This window comes from Phyllobates terribilis, unplaced genomic scaffold, assembly GCF_046119375.1.
Source record: "Phyllobates terribilis strain yellow unplaced genomic scaffold, ASM4611937v1 Scaffold_11__3_contigs__length_659146591, whole genome shotgun sequence".
NCBI lineage: Eukaryota > Metazoa > Chordata > Amphibia > Anura > Dendrobatidae > Phyllobates > Phyllobates terribilis.
The window spans coordinates 412,563,416-412,583,743 of NW_027362771.1; the positions used below are offsets into that span (position 1 = coordinate 412,563,416).

General features: G+C 41.8%; 1 protein-coding gene and 1 pseudogene across 2 annotated transcripts in view; both read left to right on the plus strand.

Annotated features, from left to right (window-relative positions):
* GALK2 (galactokinase 2) overlaps positions 1–20,328 on the plus strand; it is a 430,984-nt gene that overhangs the window by 87,589 nt on the left and 323,067 nt on the right. The gene's annotated exons all lie outside the window — the stretch shown is intronic.
* LOC141165625 (serine/arginine-rich splicing factor 9 pseudogene) lies at positions 3,044–3,631 on the plus strand (annotated as a pseudogene).

Below are 20,328 nucleotides of genomic sequence, written 5' to 3' on the forward strand. Positions count from 1 at the left end.
ATCATAAGCTTAGTGTTCTGGTGTGCTGGACATACACATACGAGTGTGCACCACTACCACCAGCCAAGACACAATTTTTAGGTCGCAGGTCAGAAAATTTTGAAAATCCTATTTTGGCAGAAGTTGAACTTTAAAAGAAAAAAATTCATAGGTCTCTTTCAAATTGGCAAAAACCAGTCACTTCATCACTATTGCAAAAAACTTTTGCTGTATCCACTATAGATTTATCTAATGATTTGCCTGGTATAAGATCATGACAAGTCATGAAACTTTGTTTTTTTTTTAATTTGGAAAACATAGACCCTGCACTTTCAGAACACAGGCTGAGCAGATGTGAATTCGAGATTTTCAAATTGACACTGTTCATATAGTTATTAGTAAGTTATCAGTAAGTATGATCCCTTTGAGATCCCAACTTGAATTATGGTACAAATGTGGCTTGGAGCATAGGAGGCACATGTGAATTTTTTGAAAATGTTATAGTATATAGTTTATTTGGAAGTGCTTTTCAAAATTTTGCGTTTGAGTCAGCATGGGTAAAATATTACCTAAGATTTTCTTGTGACATATCAGGTGAATGCCAGTTCTGAGTGTAATGGTACTTTTTCCTTTTCTCTAAGTTCTGGCCTGAGTTATGAAGAGAAACGTAAAGGCATGTGTGACAATACAGCTTTTCTTCTTAATTATGCCAGACAAATTCAGTAAGTCAGGAGCTATATGCTTTTATCTTCATGTTGACTTTTGCATTGGTGTTCTACTTTGGTTGATTAACACAGGCTATTGTTTCCTGAATGTTGACACTTGAGTTGAGATGTACTGTAACATATTGTCTGCGAATCTTGCAAGATAGAGACATGGAGCAATACTGTGATAATATGCTGATTATTTATTATACCAAACCATGCAAGTTTATTAAATGCTCAAACAATGAGTCATGAGCACCTTCCACCTTGATCCCTGACCCTTGACCTGTGAATGATGGCTGCAAGGACAACTGATCTATAAAACGGGGTCTCTGCCTGTATTCTGGGTCACTCTACAGCATGTCAGCTTACGGGACTTCGGCCCCAGCTGGGGGAATACAGATCGGCTCCATTGACCATTGCTGAACCCTCAGAGACGTTTTGAAGAATCCAGGTTGGGACAATCAGGTCACCTGGCCCCAGACTTCACTGCTCTCGTCTAGTTTCCTAAGCTTGTCGTTATCTTCTCTCTTTGGGGGCCCTCCAAAAGCGGGTGCCACTGGTGGAGGTAGTCGGCCCTGCAAGCCCCGAAATCGCAGCTACTCTATTCTCAGCTGGCCAGCAGGAGGGTAAGGACTGTGTAATGTTGCACCATCTTGGGTACTTGCTAGGACTGTTCTACGTGTTTACTGTCCACTTTGTGGTTCAATAAAGTATTGCCACACTGTTTTACCCACACCCTGTGTTGCATGAGTAGTGTTGCGCCCACGGAAGACCCCGTGTCTTCACATATTGGTGGCAGCGATGGGATACTACTCAGCCCAGCCGACCGGGGGAGCTGCTGGGGACTAGTGTTCGCAGACACCGTCCAAGGGCTTTACAACCAGGGAGGCATATAGACAGACCCAGCAGACCATAGGTGAGGCATACACAGCAGGTTTCGGACGCCACTATGTCCAACCCCACCAGCCAGGCCTTGGGAAGATGACCAGAGTGGATATATAGGTGCAACAAGAAACGGCAACTACAGTAACTATGCCAGCTTCGACGGATTCTATACCGGGCCACCGACACTCAGTCAGATTTGATCAGTAATTGGTCCGTTAGGATGCCCAGAATGTCGTGGAGGACGAAGAAAACTCCGCTGAGATGGACCCAGAGGAATTGCCAGAGCAAGGACCCAGTGGCGGTCTGGATTCAACCCAGTCCCCAGCAGCCCAAATCCAGGAGTTGTTGGTTGCATTAGGACCTGGAGCCTCAAGTGGGGAAAGGGCTTGTGTTATAGAATCAGTTTTGGGACTTGCAGTATCCCTACCGCCAGCGCTGGGCCCTACCCCATGATGGTTCCCCAACAAGGAACTCATCTCCGCTACAGAGACGTGCTAGTGTTTAATGAGTCCAACACTGAAGTCAATGAACATCTGCAAGATTTTGAGACTCTGATGCTGATAAACCAGGTTCCCACAGCTGATTGGGCTAAATACCTATGGACTAGTTTGACTGGCCTGGCACGGGCCCGGGACTAGTTTGATTGGCCTGGCCTGCCCGGTCGCTTGGGCCTCAGGACTGCCTTGACTATGGAACTATTAAGGATACTCTGCTGGCCCTTTTTACCATCACCCCAGAGAGAAATCGCACTAAGTTCCAGACATTATCTCGCCAGGGGGTCTCCTATGTAGAATTTTTCAGTCATCTCCGATTACACTGCAACCGTTGGCTCGACAGTAGAGCTGCCCACTCCGCTGCTGCCCTACAGGACTTGATCATGCTCAAGCAACTTATGTAGAAAATGGCCCCAGAAATACGAGAGTGGGTAGCCGACCGGAAGCCCGACACCCCAGAGCAAGCAGCCCGATTGGCCGATGAGTTTACAGCCAATCGACCCCCCTGGAGACCTGATATGCCCACCAATCCCAGAAGACCCCTCATCCAAAGATTAGACCGGCCACTCATCAAGCAGGACTATCCCGCTACCCAGCAGAAAACCCACCAAGACCAAGGGTCACCAACAGTACCCGTGATTTGCCCAACAGACAGCACTGTTTTAAGTCTGGGCACCTTGGACACTTGGCCAAAGATTGTCTACATAGCTGGGCCCTAATGCCCGGAGCCAGTCTGCCGGCACATGTGGCTAATATCTGCCAAGACGAACCATCAGGGTCTGAGGGACGCTACCCTCAGGATACACCAGCAGAGGAGGAAGTGATATACCCTGTTCACATTATATGGCAGGTTGACCACCGTAAACCAGCCAACCTTCATAACCACCTCCAGCCTGTCAAGGTCAGTGATACCAAGGCCCAGGGACTTCAGAAAATTGGATCTTCCATCACCCTAGCCAGTTCAGATATTCCCCCCTAATGCACCATTTACTAGGCCGCCAAGTTACTATCTCCCGAGCTGGGGTTCAGCACCCGGGGATTGGGCGTATTTATGTAGGCAATTTACCAGCCGTTGTACAGAAAACGGAGCTGGTGAAGTTCCATCGGTACGGGCGGATTTGTACCATCGAGCTGAAGAATCGTGGGGGAGGTGGTGCCGCAACGTTCGCCTTCATCAGCTTCCAGGATCCACAGGATGCGGAGGACGCAGTGTGTGGATGCAATGGATATGAGTTTGGTTCTCGTCGATTACGTGTGGAGTTTCCCAGGTCAAGCCAGAGACCATGGGGATGATTTGGAGGAGTTCTCTGGAGGAATGGTCCCCCTCCCCGATGAACTGAATACAGAATCCTCGTCTCCAAGCTTCCACCATCGGTAAGTTGGCAGGATCTAAAAGATCATATGTGAGAAGCTGGAAGTGTCTGCTGTGCTGATATGCACAATGATGGCATGGGGATTGAGGAGTTTATTCTCAAGGAAGATATGGAATATGCTTTGAGGAAACTGGATGATACAAAGTTTCGTTCTCATGAAGGTGAGACCTCTTACATTCGTGTCTGTGCTTAAAGACAAGCTGATGGACTGTGCCCGATGAGGGTGATAGGAAACCTATCACGTCTGGCTAATTAAGAAGGGGGAGGTATGTGACAATACAACTTTTCTTCTTAATTATGCCAGACAAATTCAGTAAGCCAAGAGCTATATCCTTTTATCTTCATGTTGACTTTTGCATTGGTGTTCTACTTTGGTTTATTAACATAGGCTATTGTTTCCTGAATGTTGACACTTGAGATGTACTGTATCATATTGTCTGCAAATCTTACAAGATAGAGACATGGAGCAATACTGTGATAATATGCTGATTATTTATTATACCAAACCATGCAAGTTTATTAAATGCTCAAACAATGAGTCATGAGCCCCTTCCACCTTCATTCCTGACCCTCGACTTGTGAATGATGGCTGCAGGGACAACTGATCTATGAAACGGGGTCTCTGCCTCTATTCTGGGTCATTGTACAGGATGTCCGCTTAGGGGACTTCGGCCTCAGCTGGAGGAATACAGATTGGCTCCATTGACCATTTCTGAACCCTAAGAGACGTTTTGAAGAATCCAGGTTGGGACAATCAGATCACCTGGCCACAGACTTCACTGCTCTTGGCTAGTTTCCTAAGCTTGTCGTTACCTTCTCTCTTTGGGGACCCGCCAAAAGCGGGGTGCCACTGGTGGAGGTAGTCGGCCCTGGAAGCCCCGAAATCGCAGCTACTCTATTCTCAGCTGGCCAGCGGAAGGGTAAGGACTGTGTAATGTTGCACCATCTTGGGTACTTGCTGGGACTGTTCTATGTGTTTATTGTCCGCTTTTGGTTCAATAAAGTATTGTCACACTGTTTTCCCCACACCCTGTGTTGTCTGTGTAGTGTTAAGCCAATGGAAGACCCCGTGTCTTCACAGCATGCAATGCAGAAATTTGTATTTTTTCTAAACTTTTAAATTTAATAAAAAAATAAATATATACACAAATACACAGTAAACTGTGCAGCACAAGTAAGCTGGATAAAGCAGTGGGTACCTAACAAGCACAACCAAAATAGTGTTCCATGAAGACAAAGGAAGCACTCCAATCTTCAATAAGAAACTAGTGGCCACTGCCACTATGATTATTTGTCAATAAACCACCATATTTCTTATTGAAGATTGGAGGAGTGATGCCTTTGCCTTCATGGAATAAATAAATAGTACATACACTGTGTGCAGAATTATTAGGCAAATGAGTATTTTGATCACATGATACTTTTTATACATGTTGTCCTACTCCAAGCTGCTTAGGCTTGAGAGCCAACTACCAATTAAGTAAATCTGGTGATGTGCATCTCTGTAATGAGGAGGGGTGTTGACTAATGACATCAACACCCTATATAAGGTGTGCTTAATTATTAGGCAGCTTCCTTTCCTTTGGCAAAATGGGTCAGAAGAGAGATTTGACAGGCTCTGAAAAGTCCAAAATTGTGAGATGTCTTGCAGAGGGATGCAGCAGTCTTGAAATTTCCAAACTTTTGAAGCACCGAACAATCAAGCGTTTCATGGCAAATAGCCAACAGGGTCGCAAGAAGCGTGTTGGCCAAAAAGGCGCAAAATAACTGCCCATGAATTGAGGAAAATCAAGCGTGAAGCTGCCAAGATACCATTCGCCACCAGTTTTGCCATATTTCAGAGCTGCAATGTTTCTCGAGTATCAAAAAGCACAAGGTGTGCCATACTCAGGGACATGGCCAAGGTAAGGAAGGCTGAAAAACGACCGCCTTTGAACAAGAAACTTAAGATAAAATGTCCAGAATGGGCCAAGAAATATCTTAAGACTGATTTTTCAAAGGTTTTATGGACTGATGAAATGAGAGTGACTCTTGATGGGCCAGATGGATGGGCCAGAGGCTGGATCAGTAAAGGGCAGAGAGCTCCACTCTGACTCAGACGCCAGCAAGGTGGAGGTGGGGTGCTGGTATGGGCTGGTATCATCAAAGATGAACTTGTGGGACTTTTTCGGGTTGAGGATGGAGTGAAGCTCAACTCCCAGACCTACTGCCAGTTTCTGGAAGACAACTTCTTCAAGCAGTGGTACAGGAAGAAGTCGGTATCGTTCAAGAAAAACATGATTTTCATGCAGGACAATGCTCCATCACATGCATCCAACTACTCCACAGCGTGGCTGGCCAGTAAAGGTCTAAAAGAAGAAAAATAATGACATGGCCCCCTTGTTCACCTGATCTGAACCCCTTAAAGAACCTGTGGTCCATCATAAAATGTGAGATCTACAGGGAGGGAAAACAGTACACCTCTCGGAACAGTGTCTGGGAGGCTGTGGTGGCTGCTGCACGCAATGTTGATCGAAAACAGATCAAGCAACTGACAGAATCTATGAATGGAAGGCTGTTGAGTGTCATCATAAAGAAAGGTGGCTATATTGATCACTAATTTTTTTGGTTTTTGTTTTTGCATGTCCTCACCCATGAGGATAACTCATGGGTGAGGGCAGATGATGTTTCTGCTTCCAGACTTGTTAGAGCGTTTCACAAGAGGTTTCCTGATAAGCCTGGGCCTAGGGGATCCGGAGGATCCTCATAGAAGAGGGGGTACTGTTAGAACTCTCCTGTTAGGTTTTTTCTATTATGCTGGTCACATGACCGTTTTTGCCTATTTTATCCTGCCCGCCCTTCTGGCCTTGCTGGACTTCATTGTAATTTCTACTCTTAAGCTAGCCAGGTGCTTTGTTACCTTTCTCAGTCAGTTTAGCTAGGTCTTTTGACATCTATGTTCTATGTTGTTTGTTTGTCTTTTACTGCTACAATTTCTGCTAGGAGGTGTCCATCTTTCTCCCAGTCCCTAGTTCTTGTAGGGATCCCTCCCTCACATCTATAGGTCTTCGTTCAGACTAGCTGAGGACTTTAGTGGGTCTGATCGCAGGATCAGGTTCCCCGTTACATCGTAGGGATCTAGCTTAGTTCTATTGTAGGGACAGATCTCCTGTCTTTCCTTAGTGCTTGTAGCAGATCACAACACAATCGAGATGGTTTGGGGTGGGCTGGACCGCAGAGTGAAGGCAAAAGGGCCAACAAGTGCTAAGCATCTCTGGGAACTCCTTCAAGATTGTTGGAAGACCATTTCCGGTAACTGCCTCTTGAAGCTCATCAAGAGAATGCCAAGAGTGTGCAAAGCAGTCATCAAAGCAAAAGGTGGTTACTTTGAAGAACCTAGAATATAAGACATATTTTCAGTTGTTTCACACTTTTTTGTCAAGTATATAATTCCACATGTGTTAATTCATAGTTTGGATGCCTTCAGTGTGAATGTACAATTTTCATAGTCATGAAAATACAGAAAAATCTTTAAATGAGAAGGTGTGTCCAAACTTTTGGTCTGTACTGTATATACGAGGGTCAGTCAATAAGTAATGCCTCCTATTTTTTTTCTCCTTTTAATTAGCAAGAAATTCCAATGCAATTACATAGGTTGAAAACCACAACATTAACGATTAATTTGTCACTTTTCAATATAATCACCATCCATTTCCACAGTCTTGGTCCACCGTTTAACAAGGGCATGTATTCCAGCATGGTAAAAAGCATTCTTGGGACCCACCGTGCACAAACTTTTCTGTATCCCAGTTGTCCAATAATTTTCATCACACTGCCTTTACTGAGGCAGATAATGCCACACAATTCATCTGCAGTCACCCGGCGGTCACCACGAATGATGTCATCGACTCGCTGAATGTTGCTTGGAGTCACTGCGGTTACTGGCCTGCCACTCCGCATTTTGTCAGCCAACGGTGATGGCCCTTCAGCTGTGTTACAGCGATGAACCCATCGTCTAACTGTACTGACATCCACTGTTGCATCACCGTACACATTTTTCAGTCTCTCATGAATTCGAATGGGCGTTTCACCTTCTGCATGCAAGAATTCAATCACAGAACGTTGTCTAATATGAACATCGATGTCAGCCATTTTGCAAACAGATACAGTCCTGCCACCTGTTGGTGCAGGAAGTTGCAATTGCTGTGGATTGGAGAAGAAGGTTTGAGGATTTGTGCCAAATTCGAATATTTAACATAACTACCTTATTTAAGGAGAAAAAAAATAGGAGGCTTTACTTATTGACTGACCCTCGTATACTGTATATACACTGCTTAAAAAAATAAAGGGAACACTCAAATAACACATCCTAGATCTGAATGAATGAAATATTCTCATTGAATACTTTGTTCTGTACAAAGTTGAATGTGCTGACAACAAAATCACACAAAAATCACCAATGGAAATCAAATGTATTAACCAATGGAGGCCTGGATTTGGAGTCACCCCCAAAATTAAAGTGGAAAAACACGCTACAGGCTGATCCAACTTTGATGTAATGTCCTTAAAACAAGTCAAAATGAAGCTTAGTATTGTGTGTGGCCTCCACGTGCCTGTTTGACGTCCCTACAACGCCTGGGCTTGCTCCTGATGAGGTTGTGGATGGTCTCCTCCGGGATCTCCTCCCACACCTGGACTAAAGCATCCGCCAACTCCTGGCCAGTCTGTGGTGCAACGTGACGTTGGTGGATGGAGCGAGACATGATGTCCCAGATGTGCTCAATCGGATTCAGGTCTGGGGAACGGGCGGGCCAGTCCATAGCTTCAATGCCTTCATCTTGCAGGAACTGCTGACACACTCCAGCGACATGAGGTCTGGCATTGTCCTGCATTAGGAGGAACCCAGGGCCAATCGCACAAGCATATGGTCTCACAAGGGGTCTGAGGATCTCATCTCGGTACCTAATGGCAGTCAAGCTACCTCTGGCGAGCACATGGAGGGCTGTGCGACCCTCTAAAGAAATGCCAACCCACACTATTACTGACCCACTTCCAAACCCATCATGCTGAAGGATGTTGCAGGCAGTAGATCGCTCTCCACAGCATCTCCAGACTCTGTCACGTCTGTCACATGTGCTCAGTGTGAACCTGCTTTCATCTGTGAAGAGCACAGGGCACTAGTGGCGACTTTGCCAATCCTGGTGTTCTGTGGCAAATGCCAAGCGTCCTGCACGGTGTTGGGCTGCGAGCACAACCCCAGTCTGTGGACGTCGGGCCCTCATACCACCCTCATGGAGTCGGTTTCTAACCATTTGTGCAAACACATGCACATTTGTGGCCTGCTGGAGGTCATTTTGCAGGGCTCTGGCAGTGCTCCTTCTGTTCCTCCTTGCACAAAGGCGGAGGTAGCGGTCCTGCTGCTGGGTTGTTGCCCTTCTACGGCCCCCTCCACATCTCCTGGTGTACTGGCCTGTCTCCTGGTAGCGCCTCCAGCCTCTGGACACTACGCTGACAGACACAGCAAACCTTTCCACAGCTCGCGTTGATGTGCCATCCTGGATGAGCTGCACTACCTGAGCAACTTCTGTGGGTTGTAGAGTTAGTCTCATGCTACCACGAGTGTGAAAGCACAACCAACATTCAAAAGTGACCAAAACATCAGCCAGAAAGCATTGGTACTGAGATGTGGTCTGTGGTCCCCATCTGCAGAACCACTCCTTTTATTGAGTGTGTCTTGATAATTGCCAATAATTTCCATCTATTGTCTATTCCATTTGCACAACAGCATGTGAAATTGATTGTCAATCAGTGTTGTTTCCTGAGTGAACAGTTTGATTTCACAGAAGTTTGATTTACTTGGTGTTATATTCTGTTGTTTAAGTGTTCCCTTTATTTTTTTGAGCAGTGTATGTATATGTATATACTGTATACAGGCACGTGGAGGCCACACACAATACTGAACCTCATTTTGACTTGTTTTAAGGACATTACATCAAAGTTGGATCAGTCTGTAGTGTGTTTTTCCACTTTAATTTTGGGGGTGACTCCAAATCCAGGCCTCCATTGGTTAATAAATTTGATTTCCATTGATGATTTTTGTGTGATTTTGTTGTCAGCACTTTCAACTTTGTACAGAGCAAAGTATTCAATGAGAATATTTCATTCATTCAGATCTAGGATGTGTTACTTGAGTGTTCCCTTTATTTTTTTGAGCATTATATATATATATTTTTATTATTATTTTCTTCTCATTTTGCATTCTCTAACACACTATTGCCAGAAAACAAAATCTCAAAAGCATTAAAAATATAGAGCAAAAATTCATTGGTTCACTTGTCATGGAGTGACCCAAAATATGACATGGCATTTGCTAATGTATTTGCGGCGTGTAAGTACCGTGCTTGGATACTTACGCCCCAGTGGCTGCAGAATTATTTTTTTTAAATAAATGTTAACACAATAAACTTTATCTTGTTTTAGAAATTAACGCTTACATATCATATATTCCCTTTAAAGAGAGTATTTTGATACTGGATTGCTGTAAATAAGATTCTTCATGATTAACTTTGGAGAATGTTATTTTAGAAGAACATTTTTATGTATTCATCTGCTGTTTTATCTAAATTGCAGTTTTGTATTTTCAGCCCTGTTGTTTTTAATTTACTTGTCATAAAAAGTTTGTTCTGCTCTTTTTTCCCCTCTAACACCATTGTTTTGCTGCGAGTTTCTGAGTATTTTGGCAGCTGTAAAAACATGATTTAATAGTCAGACAAGTATTGAAAAGTCTTTTTTTTTTCCAAATCTTGAGTGGTCCAAAGTCAATTAAAAGCTTGCAAAATGCTAAAGATCCATGTGGATCTGGAAAGTTTTGTTCATTTTGTCTTTTTTTTTTTTTTTTTTTAAAAAGTGAAAATTGATAAGCGCCTAAGTTACCAGGAAGAGTATAGAGAACAGATTATTATGTGTTGTCTGGGATTGACATACTGCAGACCTATACACCACCCACCGATCAGCTGGAATCTGCATCGGCATGGACGTTCCAAAACACAAGAGCCCCGAACATTGCTTAGTGTCTGCTGCCTAGTACTCTAGTTTATCTTCCATTAATTTGAATAGAAGCTAAACAACAGTCAGAGTATCAATATGCTAATTCCTGACAAACCCTTTATATGTGTTTTCCCATCTTATCTACTAATGTCTTGACAGGTGGGAAACAGCTGCAATCCTCACTTGTCAGGACAGTGGAGATCTACAGGCTGTGGAGCCTAGTGGCAGCTTTTACACAAAGTCTGACTGGTTCACCTCTCTCTCACCATTCGAGTCTATGGGAGTTGTAGAAAAAGCCTACCTATCATTGAGGCTTTTATAAAGATAGAAACTTGCCAAAACAGGTCCAAGTAACAGCACCTTCTGCAAGCTACGGATGCATCAATTTTGTGTGCTGAACTTTGTGTGAATATATAGTTTGCAGATTTATTGATATTGGTGTTTACTGGAGCATTTCCGGACAGATATTAATGAATCCATTCTACAAAGAGGTTATTAATCTAGGAATGTGACAAAAGGAAAGGTTGTAAGCCTTTATTCACTTAGTTGGATTATTTAGACAGTCATTCCTAAGCTAGACCTGGTCCTAGAAGAAGATTATAAGATAAACACTTTTTTTATGCAGTCTGGAAGTCATGGACTTTAGACAAGTTAGGTTTTAATTTATAATTGTTTTCATAAATGTTGAAATCTAAAAAAAAATCCTCTCTTTTTATTTACACCTTTCACTTGTATCCAAAGTTTATTTTACCAGGGTTATAGAGATATTAAATACTTATACCTTTTTTATATTTTAATAGATATATTTTTTAAATAAACATTGTCGGCAATGCTCTCTACTGTGTATTAGAATATGCAAAGCCTGGTCTAATATTACTATAAATACCAGTAACGGTTGTGTTCAGTATTCAAGACAAATAGTCCAATCCACCAATAAATAGAAGGAAAAAAATGTGGCACTCACCAAACAGTATTAAGCATTCCTTTATTTCTTAATCCATAAATCTAAATCCATTTTCACAAGGGAGAATAGCAAGGTGTATAATGAATACTGGCTGTTTATCATCTAATGCTTTTCCCTAGCTTTGCATGTTGGCATCAGGGCGCTTAATAAATTAACATACATGATATAAAAACAAAGCGTAAGGTCATACATAGAATAACATCTAAGAAAGTTTGTTATCCCAAATTTACATTTTATACCAGGGATGTGCAACTTTTTTTCTGCCAAGGGCCATTTGGATAGTTATAACTTAATTTGCTTGCCATAATAATAATCTTTATTTTTTTGGCTATATTAAATTATCAACTTAAAAATTAGCTTACTATGTTTAGTCAAACATTTAATTAACGCACAACTAATGCAATGGCTGGAACTGCTTTTTATTGGTGAGGTGTGTGATGGTAGGAGGCACTGATGTTGCTTTCTTGGGTTTGCATTGGTCAGTCTGGAGAGCATGAACTGTTTGTGAAGATAAGTTTTGAAAAGAACTCGTCAAAGCAGTAAGTTGTTCAGAAACACAGATGCATTTTACAGTGCAAGCTTCCTCAAAGTAGGGAATTCATCACTGCTCATGTATTGTTTATAGAAAATAGGTATATGTATAGGTCTGCTGTATACAGTGGGTACTGAAAGTTTTCAGACCCATTTAAATTTTTCACTCTTTGTTTCATTGCAGCCATTTGGTAAATTCTAAACATTTCTTTATTTTCTCATTAAATTACACTCTCCACCCCATCTTGACTGAGAAAAACAGAAATGTAGAAAGTTTTGAAAATTTATTAAAAAAGAAAAACTGAAATATCACATGGTCATAAGTTTTCAGACCCTTTGCTCAGTATTGAGTAGAAGCACTATTTTGAGCTAGTACAGACATGAGTCTTTTTGGGAATGCTGCAACAAGTTTTTCACACCTGGATTTGGGGATCCTCTGGAATTCTTCCTTGCAGATCCTCTCCAGTTCCGTCAGGTTGGATGGTGAACGTTGGTGGACATCCAGTTTCAGGTCTCTCCAGAGATGCTCAATTGGGTTTAGGTCAAGGCTCAAGAATGGTCACAGAGTTGTTCTGAAGCCACTCCTTTGTTATTTTAGCTGTGTGCTTAGGGCCACTGTCTTGTTGGAAGGTGAACCTTCGGCCAAGTCTGAGGTCCAGAGCACTCTGGAAGAGGTTTTCATCCAGGATATCTCTGTACTTGGCTGCATTCATGTTTCCTTCAATTGCAAACAGTCGTCCTGTCCCTGCAGCTGAAAAGCACCATCATAGCATGATGCTGCCACCTCCATGTTTTACTGTTGGGATTGTATTGGGCAGGTAATGATCAGTGCCTGGTGTTCTCCACACATACCGCTTAGAATTATCACCAAGTTCTATCTTCGTCTCATCAGACCAGAGAATCTTATTTCTCATAGTCTGGGAGTCCTTCATGTGTTTTTGAGCAAACTCTATGCAGGCTTTCATATGTCTTGCACTGAGGAGAGGCTTCTGTCGGACCACTCTGCCATAAACGCTCGACTGGTGAAGGGTTGCAGTGATAGTTGACTTTGTGGAACTTTCTCCCATCTCCCTACTGCATCTCTGGAGCTCAGCCACAGTGATCTTAGCGTTCTTCTTGACCTCTCTCACCAAGGCTCTTCTTCCACGATTGCTCAGTTTGGCTGGACGGCCAGGTCTAGGAAGACTTCTGATGGTCCCAAACTTCTTCCATTTAAGGATTATGGAGGCCACTGTGCTCTTAGGAACCTTGAGTAATGCAGAAATTCTTTTATAACCTTGACCAGATCTGTGCCTTGCCACAGTTCTGTCTCTGAGCTCCTTGGGGAGTTCCTTTGGGCTCATTATTCTCATTTTGTCTGACATGCACTGTGAGCTGTAAGTTCTTATATAGACAGGTGTGTGCCTTTCCAAATCAAGTCCTATCGGTTTAATTAAATACAGCTGGACTCCAATGAAGGAGTAGAACCATACTGAGACTCTGCTGTATACATCACACATAAAACATTGAGACTACTGTATACACATCTCATAGGATACATTGAGATTGCTGGATACATTGAGATTGCTGTATACATCACATAGCAAACACAGAGACTGCTGTATATATTTTATAAGAGACTATCATAAATTCCCCTAAAAGCACAGTTTTATTGACTGTTCATTAAAATGCCCACAAAGACACACACAAAAATATCAGTCCTTACATATACTAAAGCCAAACTGGTAATCATCCCAAATATAGATAAAGAATAGAAAATAATCTATAATATTGATGTATCATCCACGTACATCTAAAGGTAAAAGGGTGCAGGCAGAAGGTTAGTCAACAACCTACAAGACTCCATACTCTTTCCCTAGATCCAATCCCGGCCTATGCCGAGGAGGTTAGCACCCTAAGAATCCACAAAATGGCTCCTCCGCTCAACGGTGACTGACTCTATAGGATGACCTAGCATACTTGTAACTAGGAAATTAATGGTATATAAATAGGGCCACTGATATAGCCTTAAAACCAATAGATCCAGACTTATTTCTAGTTAGAAGACAACTATAACCGTTCCAAGTGCATTAATAGTTGGATAATTTATGCAAATAAACGTGATTTGGACAATCCATCCTAAATAATAATAATTACCCCATATGTCAGAACAAATCAAAAAGAGCAACAGTCCTTAAATCATACAATGTGTATACATAATTTGCATCCTATGAAGATACAGGTGCATCTCACTAACTTAGAATATCATCAAAAAGTTAATTTATTTTAGTTCTTCAATACAAAGTGACCTATTTCAGGTGTTTATTTCTGTTACTTCATGCTTCCCTCTGCCGGCAAGCTTTTTGGAGATGGAAATTTCATTCTCCAGCAGGACTTGGCACCTGTCCACACTGACAAAAGCACCAATACCTGGTTTACAAACAACAGTATCACTGTGTATGATTGGCCAGCAAACTCGCCTGACCTTAGCCCCAAAGAGAATCTATGGGGTATCGTCAAGAGGAAGATGAGACACCAGACCCAACAATACAGACGAGCTGAAGGCTGCTATCAAAGCAACCTGGGCTTCCATAACACCTCAGCAGTGCCACAGGCTGATGCCTCCATGCCACGCCACATTGATGCAGTAATTGATGCAAAAGGAGCCCTGACCAAGTATTGAGTGCATTTACTGAACATACATCTCAGTAGGCCAACATTTCGGATTTTAAAAACATTTTTCAAGCTGTTGTTATAAAGTATTCTAATTTACTGAGATAATGACTTTTGTGTTTTCATTGGCTGTAAGCCATAATCATCAACATTAACAGAAATAAAGATTTGAAATAGATCACTCTGTTTGTTATGACTCTATATAATATGAGTTTCACTTTTTGTATTGAAGAACTGAAATAAATTAACTTTTTGATGATATTCTAATTTAGTGAGATGCATCTGTAGATGTCCAAATGTTAAAGAGGCAAGCCAAATTCCTTCAAATATAGTATAAGATACATGTGTCAGAACACTTAGCTGTCCACATTATGCGCCTCGACGCGTTTCCTCTTATGGTACTGGTTCATCAGGAAGCCATACTGAAGGATGTTGTGAATAGGAGTAGATATCCTGCTGTCATTTATGATAGTTGCATTTAAGAATGTCTCCTAGTTTATCTTAATTGCAAAACTGAAATACATTTTATAGGAGATAACGAGAATGCTGAATATGCATCACAAAGGATACATTGAGACTGCTGTTTATGTCATATAGGAGACACCAACTGCTGTATATACATGACATATGAGGCACTGCTTAGATCTCACATAAAATACACAGACTGCTGTATACATAGCATAGGCTGGTGTCCATACATCACATAGGCGACACTGAGACTAGTGTCATTACATCACAAGGAGCAGAACCAGAGCGCACTAACTTCGCCTTCAAAGAATGTCCTGGAACCATTGTCAGGACATAATCCAGCCTTGTGTGCTCCATAGCGTTCAGTAATGAACACTGTGTGCTCGCACTCTAAGGATGAATTAAAGGGACGGCGACAAGAAAAACTTGGGCTTACAGCCCAAGCACAACGGGACATTAGGAATCTGCTGGGACAAATGACAGCTTTGGCCGCAAATGGCCCACGGGCCCAAGGTTCCCCACCCCTGCTTTAAACTAACCACATTGCCTTGTAGGAGGTGATTCAACAATAAAAATTGTTCTTTTAGTTTTTAAATCTGTTCCTCTGTTGTCCACAAATAAGTCTTTATTTTAATGTGCAAATGAAGGTGTTCTGTGCACCGTTGACGTGGCTAAATGCCTTGGTGCCCTGTTCCACTCTGTTATATATTTGATGTATTCTGGACTTTATTTATTTTTTTAGCAATATTTCACGTATTTGAAAAAAACATTTCTAAAAATTATTTTTAATCATTAAATTAGAAGCTAAACTTGCTAGCAAACCTACACAATTCCTTTCATTTTCTTCAAAGCTGGCAGGAATACAGAATCCCGAAGGGCCCACAATAGTTAGAAATTCACCTTCTTTTAATTAGGATCCCTTTTCACTTTTTATGTAACATTTTATATCAATTTAGTTTCCATACAGCTATGAAGAAATCTATTTTGAAATCCACAATATCGAAATTCTCAGGCAACCATTAATTTATTCCTTTTGAAAGTAGTGAAAGACAGTCATCATCTATGATTGTATTAGAAAGATTACTTATGGTTTTATTTCATCTATTAAAATATTCCAATGTTAAAGCCAGGAATCGTGTTTTCTCTTCTGACCCATTTTTTTTGCACTTGTGGACAAGACATAAGGTTGAAAATAGTGGCACTTAACATTGGTACTTTAAAATGGCAACTTTTTTAGGGAAACCTGTGCAAGGCGTAGACCTAGAGGAACAGAGATGAGCGACAGCTGTTTAGTGTAAAGCATGCTTCTTCCTGCTCATGTGCCCTGTACAAGTTTCCCTAATAAAAGTTGCCATTTTATAGTAGCAATGGTTAGTGCTGCTATTTTAAACTTTATCTCTTTTCCATATGTGCAACACTATTCTTCATATTAGCTGAGTACCACCATAGATTGTTTTTTGTCCTGAATATTGACCAGATTTAAAATGATTACTCCCATTGAAGGATATGTGGACATGTTAGCAGTTCCAGCGTTAACATATTTGTACACATGTCATAGTTACATAGTTGCATAGTTTATAAGGCCGAAAAAAGACAAGCGTCCATCCAGTTCAGCCTATTTCTTGTGCACTGCAGCTATTCCGCAGCGTTGATCCAGGGGAAGGCAAAAAAAAAAACATGCGGTATAGGCCAATTTACATCATTGAGGAAAAATTCACTTCCCGACACCAATCTGGCAGTCAGATTAAATCCCTGGATTAATTAACGATCACCGAGCATAAGATGTAATTTTATTGTTCTCAAGAAAGGCGTCCAGGCCTCTCTTGAACTCATTAAGTGAGTTGGACATCACCACTTCCTCTCCCAGAGAGTTCCAGAGTCTCACGGCTCTGACCGTAAAGAATCCCCTTCTATGCTGGTGCAGGAACCTCCTTTCCTCCAGACGCCTATGTGCCCCCTCGTCTTTGTCACCATCCTTGGTATAAACAGGTCATGGGCGAGATCTCTGTACTGCCCCCTGATGTATTTATACATGTTTATGAGGTCTCCCCTAAGTCTTCTTTTTTCCAACGTAAATAGGCCTAATTTTGACAACCTCTCTGGGTATTCGAGTCCCTCCATTCCCTTTATTACCTTAGTCGCCCTCCTTTGTACCCCTCTAGCTCCAATATGTCTTTCCTGAGCACCGGAGCCCAGAACTGTGCACAATATTCTAAGTGCGGCCTTACCAGCGCTTTATACAGAGGAAGAACAATTTTCTCATCATATGCCCCTATTCCTCTTCTGATGCATGCCATGACTCTGTTTGCCTTCGCAGCTGCTGCCTGACACTGGGCACTCCAATTTAATTTGCTATTAACCAAGACGCCCAGGTCCTTCTCCATGTCAGATTTCCCCAACGGTTTCCCATTTAATATGTATGGGTGACTGCTGTTTTTCTTTCCCATGTGCATGACCTTACATTTATCGGCATTGAACCCCATTTGCCATTTTTTGGCCCAACTCCCCAATTTATCTAAATCCTCCTGTAGCTGTGCCCTATCCTCATCTGTATTAACTACTTTACAAAGTTTAGTATCATCTGCAAATATTGCTATTTTACTATGCAACCCTTCCACTAGATCATTAATAAATATATTAAATAATATAGGGCCCAAGACAGACCCTTGAGGCACCCCGCTAGTAACCCTGACACACCCTGAGCTTACTCCATTGATAACCACCCTCTGCTTTCTATCACTCAGCCAGCTATTTACCCACTTGCACACATTATCCCCCAGACCAAGCATTCTCATTTTATATACCAACCTTTTGTGTGGCACAGTATCAAACGCTTTGGAGAAGTCAAGGTATACAACATCCACCGACTCTCCCCGATCCAGCTGTGAGCTCACCTCCTCGTAGAAGGCCATCAGGTTTGTTTCGCAGGAGCGATCCCTCATGAATCCATGTTGATATGGAGTTAGACAGTTATTATCATTAAGATATTCTACAATAGCATCTCTAAGAAATCCTTCAAACAATTTACCCACAACAGACGTTAAGCTTACTGGTCTATAGTTCCCAGGGTCACTTTTAGACCCCTTTTTGAATATTGGTACCACATTTGCTTGGCGCCAGTCTAGTGCGACAGTCCCTGTCCATAAAGAGTGCTTGAATATAAGATACAGCGGTCTGTCTATCACATTACTTAATTCTTTTAGTACCCGGGGGTGTATGCCATCTGGGCCTGGTGACTTAGAATCATAGAATCATAGAATGGTAGAGTTGGAAGGGACCTCCTGGGTCATCTGGTCCAACCCCCTGCTCAAAGCAGGATTCACTAGATCATCTCAGACAGATGTCTGTCCAGCCTCTGTTTGAAGACGTCCATTGAAGGGGAACTCACCACCTCTCGTGGCAGCCTGTTCCACTCATTAATCACCCTAACTGTCAAAAAGTTTTTTCTAATATCTAATCTGTGTCTCCTCCCATTTAGTTTCATCCCATTGCTTCTAGTCTTTCCTTGTGCAAATGAGAATAAAGATGATCCTTCTACAATGTGACAGCCCTTGACATATTTGTAGACAGCTATTAAGTCTCCTCTCAGTCTTCTTTTTTGCAAGCTAAACATTCCCAAATCCTGCAACCGTTCCTCATAGGACATGGTTTGCAGACCAGTCACCATTCTGGTCGCTCTTCTCTGAACTTGCTCCAGTTTGTCTATGTCTTTTTTAAAATGTGGTGCCCAAAACTGTACACAGTATTCCAGATGAGGTCTGACCAAAGAGGAGTAAAGACCGATAATGACTTCACGTGATCTAGACTGTATGCTTCTGTTAATACATCCCAGAATTGTATTTGCCTTTTTTGCTGCTGCATCACACTGTTGACTCATGTTCAGTCTATGATCTATTAGTATACCTAAGTCTTTTTCACATGTACTGTTGCTTAGCTCTATTCCTCCCATTCTGTATATGTTTTTTTCATTTTTATTGCCCAGATGTAGTACTTTGCATTTTTCCCTGTTAAAAACCATTCTGTTGGTTGCTGCCCACTGCTCCAGTTTATTTAGGTCTTTTTGAATCCTCTCTCTCTCTTCTCTAGTATTAGCTATCCCTCCTAGCTTTGTGTCATCAGCAAATTTAATCAGTTTACCCTCAATTCCTTCATCTAAATCATTGATAAAGATGTTGAACAATACAGGTCCCAGGACGGAGCCCTGTGGTACCCCACTTGAGACATTCATCCAGCTGGATGTGAAGCCATTTACAACCACCCTTTGAGTCCGATCACTAAGCCAGTTATGAATCCACCTAACAGTTGCCTGGTCCATTGCATACTTGGTCATTTTTTCAATAAGGATGGTGTGAGATACTTTGTCAAATGCTTTGCTGAAGTCAAGATATACTATATCTACAGCATTTCCCTGATCCACCCAGTCAGTGATTCTGTCATAGAAGGAAATTAAGTTAGTCTGACATGACTTGTTAGTTACAAACCCATGCTGACTCTGGTTAATCACTTCATTCTTATCCATGTACTTACATACATGTTGTTTAATAATTTGTTCAAAGATCTTTCCTGGTATAGAAGTCAGACTCACCGGCCTATAGTTCCCTGGGTCCACCTTCTTCCCCTTTTTGAAGATAGGAACAACATTTGCTCTTCTCCAGTCTTCTGGGACTTCTCCTGTTCTCCAAGAATTTTCAAAGATTATGGAGAGTGGTTCTAAAATTTCTTCTACGATCTCCTTCAGTACTCTGGGGTGTAATTCATCTGGACCTGGAGACTTGAACTCATTTATGTTAGCTAAATATTCCCTCACAATCTTTCTGTTTACAGATAACTTGGATTCCTCTATTCCTTTAAAAGGACAGTGAAGATCAGTTGATGTTACATTTTCTTTCTGAGAGAAAACAGATGCAAAATAGGAATTAAAAAGTTCGGCCTTCTCAACATCCTCTCTTACCATTTCTCCATTTTCATCCTGTAAAAATCCTATAGCATCTTTGACTTTTCTTTTACTTCTGACATACCCCCAAAATCCTTTTTTATTGCTTTTGACATCTCTTGCAAGCCTTAATTCATTGTCAGCTTTAGCTAACCTGATACGTCCCCTGCAGGATCTGCAGACTGCATTATAATCTTCTTTAGATATGCCTCCCTCTTTCCATTTAATAAACATTTCTTTCTTTCTTTTTAGCATGTGTTTAAGTTCTGTGTTCATCCATCCTGGTTTCCTTAAATGCTTCCCATTCTTCCTACTT